This window comes from Anopheles bellator, chromosome 2 (genome assembly GCF_943735745.2).
Source record: "Anopheles bellator chromosome 2, idAnoBellAS_SP24_06.2, whole genome shotgun sequence".
Taxonomy (NCBI): domain Eukaryota; kingdom Metazoa; phylum Arthropoda; class Insecta; order Diptera; family Culicidae; genus Anopheles; species Anopheles bellator.
The window spans coordinates 71,724,673-71,729,274 of NC_071286.1; positions in this window are offsets into that span (position 1 = coordinate 71,724,673).

Sequence of the window (4,602 nt, forward strand, 5' to 3'; positions counted from 1 at the left end):
CAGGTGGGCATTTGGGAAGGATAATATTGTGGGAAAATTAAAACCGACCATCCATTATTGATGGAAGACGCCAACGTTCCGACGTTTAGAATTATCACTCCTTTCCCGCTGATTGTTGTGGCTGGTGTTTCCAAAGTTCTTTTTTGAAACTGAAGTTAACTGAACTGAATTATTATAGCTTGACGCAAGAAAATGTTTTACAAGATTCATAGAAGATCATGTTATTGAATTGAATATTATGATCATATTGAAGATCATATTACAAGGGATGTCATATTTGTTGAAAGCACTTAGTGATTGCCATTGAAGAATTGTTTCCGTTGCCCCGAAAACATCTGACATTATGAATTTATGCAACCTTCATGCACTTGGAAAATAGTTTTAAAAGCCACTTTTTTACTTTCAACTCGTACGCTCAGTTCAAGATGGGATATTTTAAAATCACCTGTTGTCACGTCACACGAGCAAGCTTTATGCCCTCAGGGGCAGGCCCTATCTGCCATCTAATTGGCCCACTTCAGAAACCAGCTTCTTGAGCGCCGCAACGTGCGACGCTGCCTTCACTGACCCCGAACGTGAGGTGAAAGTTTATCGAATTTATCTGCCATCTTCTACCGTCTGCAACATTAGCCGACTTCCGGTGTGCGCCACGTGAGCCAAGAAAAACACCGAGTAAACCCTTTAATCTGGCATCAACACTCCTGTTCCACACAGGCTGCGACTAAGCAGTTTCCTTCTTTCGGCTAAGTTTCGGCGAGAGGGTCCCGGGAAGCCGGCTCCTGCAGTTCGCCTCCTTTTTGACACGCACCGAACAAACCGACATCCGGTCGCCGGTAGCGCGGGCCGGCAGGGTAGACCCCTGCCGGCCGGTCAATGGAGCCGCCATTTGTGGCACGAACACGAACCCCTGGCATAGCACACAGCAGCTGCCAACGCCCCGCACAAGTTCTTAGCACCGCAGGGCAAGCACCGTAGCAAACTTTGGGCTCTGATGGTCAAACCGACAGCCACACTCTGCCACGCTCTCTTCATCCTTGTTCCTTGGCCATGATGGTGAGAGTTTCGTTTGTGGCACGGAAAAGTGCGAGGAAACAATAGGCTGCTTCCATATCACACTCACCGGGTCAGCCAGCCTGCCAACCTCGCTCCAAGGGGAAATAAAGTGGCCCGGTTCTCCCGGCGAGGAGCGGAAACCACCTTCTGTGCGAAAATGGAGAAAGAATTCCTATTTCTACGCTTCGCGATGGAAGGAAATTTTTGGAGTAAGCCTGTGACCCTCTCACTCTCACTCTGACACCGGGTTCGGGCTTATCTTCTGGAGAACAGCAACACCGCAGCACTGACCACGGCCGTGCCATTCGTGGAAGCGAAACGTTTGAATTAATTTCCCATAACACCAGCCAGGGGCCAGTGGCTGACCCGAACCGGGCAGGTGACGAGTTGGCATGCAACTATTAATAAACGGTTCCGTTTCGGACTGACCAGTCTGGTGGGGGTTCGGGTTTGGGTTTCCTAGTTCCGGGAAAGAGCTGTGAAATGGTCCGCCGGTTAAGTGGGCGAAACGAGCGGCGCGATGTTGTTTATTGGGACGGAACAAATCGGGTTCGGGTGAAAATGAAACATAAGTAGTCCACTTATACTGGGCTGCCCTAAATTTTGGTCCGACTGTTCGGCTGACATCGGTAAATAAAGTACCAACCAAGCCAGGAGCAGTGAGCGGAGCGCATTATTCGACCGCAACTGCAACGAATGAATAAATTATTTGCGTTGAGCGTGAAGAGAGCGAGAGAAGATGCTCAAATATTTATGAGCCTTTTGGGGACCGCTTTTCCGTACTTCTTCATTCCTGTGTCTTGTAGGTGCCGTAAGTGGCCCTTTTTCGGGTTTTGCTTTCCCCGAACGGAGGCAAGATCTGCGAATCGAGACGGGACCAGCCACTAATCGGAATGTAACGTAACTAATTGCGTAGATCTGGTGCCGGTTTCCGGAAGGACCGGCAAAACAAATCACTCCATTACTCTTCGACGATGGGGAGTGGAAATGTAAATAGTTTGATGCGATAATAAGTGTATCACTTAGCGCGCAGAGCCTTCGGTTGGCAGTCGGAGCCTTCTAGAGATCGGCGTCCGTTCGATCCTTCTTCCTAATTAGTTCCATTACAGTCCTTTTTGGTGTTCCTAATCAACCCGCGGTTCTAGTTTTTTTTTCGTTGCGAAACACAGGGGTTTATTCGAAGGCATAATTACCCATGCGGCACGTGTTTACTACCGTTAATCGCGACAAACACCCATTTTAAACCCAAGACCTTAGGCGTTCAATTGATGAACCAGTCACCCGGTTTGTTAGCTTTTCCGTTCCACAAAAAATCAAAGCGTAAACCTCGATTAATTATGCTCCGCGAACGGCACACCGTGGAATTAATATTTACACGATGATGTAGCAACGGTCCCGCCTAAAGGTCCCGATCTAAGGCGAAGGGGAAGCGGTGAAGGTACCGAAATTAAGGGCAACGAAAGAACAAAAAAATACACATCCTTAAATGCGTGGCGGTTCATAAAAATAGAACCCCGTGCCGTCGTTCGGCTTCGTGGACCTCTCAGTGGACCGTTTTTATGATCGCTTGAGCGTCGTCCCAAACTTTCCAAGCGAGACACACAAATTATGTTGTTACCACGGATGACAAGGGTTAAGCAAAAGCCTGACAGCAAGCTGCAAGGAACCCACCGAAGCGTACCACCCCCTGACCCACCCGTTCCGTAGATTTCGAAACCCTTCCGAGTAACGCCGCATAAGTGACCCCTTATGCGCAGAGTGCCCTCTCGCAGGTAAACAAACTCAGCGTGCACATGTGTGAGTTGGGGAAAGAAAGGTCACACAACATCGGCACGCGACCGCTCGGGGCTTTGATTGAACATTTCTCCGGTGTTGCGCGCCGTTCGTGCTTTCGTTCGTCATATTTTGTGTCGAACTCCCTTCGGCGTCGTCTTTTGAGGTCTGGCTCCACATTCCCCGTTCATTGGCCGCCGCCCCAATTAGGCTGGCGGGTGGCAAACCCCTTGGCACGGCCACTGCAGAAAAGGTGAATATCCTCTGGGTTTAGTACGGTGTGCCGTCCGAAAACGAAACACACAGCCCAAAGTGCCCGAACATTCAGCAATATATTCAGCTCCACTGGTGTTGTGAAGGAGGCAAATTCGGCAAACCCAGGGCGAAAGGACGGCATTTTCCTTTCCAACGACATGGTGGCGCCGAGTGGGCGAGGGGGCAACGGTTGCGTTTAATGTGTTCCGATTGCCGGTCGATAATTTCGTAGGCCCATTTGCTTCATTTACGTTCAATTGTTCGCTCTAATTACTGGCCGCATGACAAATTTCTTTTACGTCGTCGCCGGCCCAATGGGAGCTCGTTGTTTCCGCGAGAGTGCGTTCGGAAAATCTGCCGTCCGACGGTTGGACGGCTGAGCCGTGTTCGGCTTTCGCAAAGTACAATTATTTTTAATTTTTAATTTATGTGTTAAGTTTTTTTCCATTAATGATCATACTATAATTTTATTGCAGTTAAAATGTGTTGGATATATTGGAATTGTTGACTGCCATTTTACGACCCCACGCTGGTGTAGTTTACGATCAACAAAACGGCCCAAACTGCAAGGACTTTAAAATTATGGTATTAACATGTGGGCTTTTATGCGTCCGTTTCCATATTGTTCAGGAAGAAACACTCAAAGGTCGGGCCGTCGTTGGGTACCTGGCGTCTCCATTTTTTTGAGAAATTATTTGCTCTCATTTCCTACCAGGAATGGCGAACAGGATAATAGTTTTATTTTTCTAATCACCTTTCCGCATTCACCATGAGAAGATCGCCGGCACGGGGTCGAATTTATTAAATTATTCCTCCAAATTTTTCACAACATATTTCCGAAAGAATTTCATTAGCCTTGGCCTACGATTTGCTAATCCCGAACAAAAGGACCCCCGCGAAGCACCGCACTGCTCGCTTTAAATAAAACCATGGCAAACGCCCGAAAGCATGCCCCGCAAGGTGCGCTCATAAATCTTTATACCACCCTCATCCGTCGGCCATTGTGCCACGCCGTGGCCGCGTGTCCGCCCGCTCGCTGACAGCAGTAGCATGACGCTGAAGGTAGTCATAAATTTTATCATTGCATCAGCTCACCTGGATCCCCCGTGCCGGATGGCCAAGCGAACGAACGGCGGCCGGTATTTTTTGTCCACATCCTTGCCATGACACAATGCCCACTCGCAGCACGACGTGTCCGTGAAAGATGCTGTCACCAACCGGTCAACCGGATGAGGGAGACAGACAATAAACAACGACATGATATTTTGTCCACATGGAGCCTATTGTCCGATAACAGCCAGCGATCATAACGCCGACATCGGTGATGCTTCGGTATCCCGTTGGGCTGTTTGAGTGCTGGCCGCACCGATGGCCACTCACCGATGCTGTCTCGTGGGTTAACTAAACCGTGGAAATGAAAAATGTACACCCAACCTCCAGGGCGGGCCGGCAGCACTTTGCTGTCCCCCGACAGGCTGTGGCCACCACTTTTCCAGCCCATCACCTGCTGGGCAAATTAAC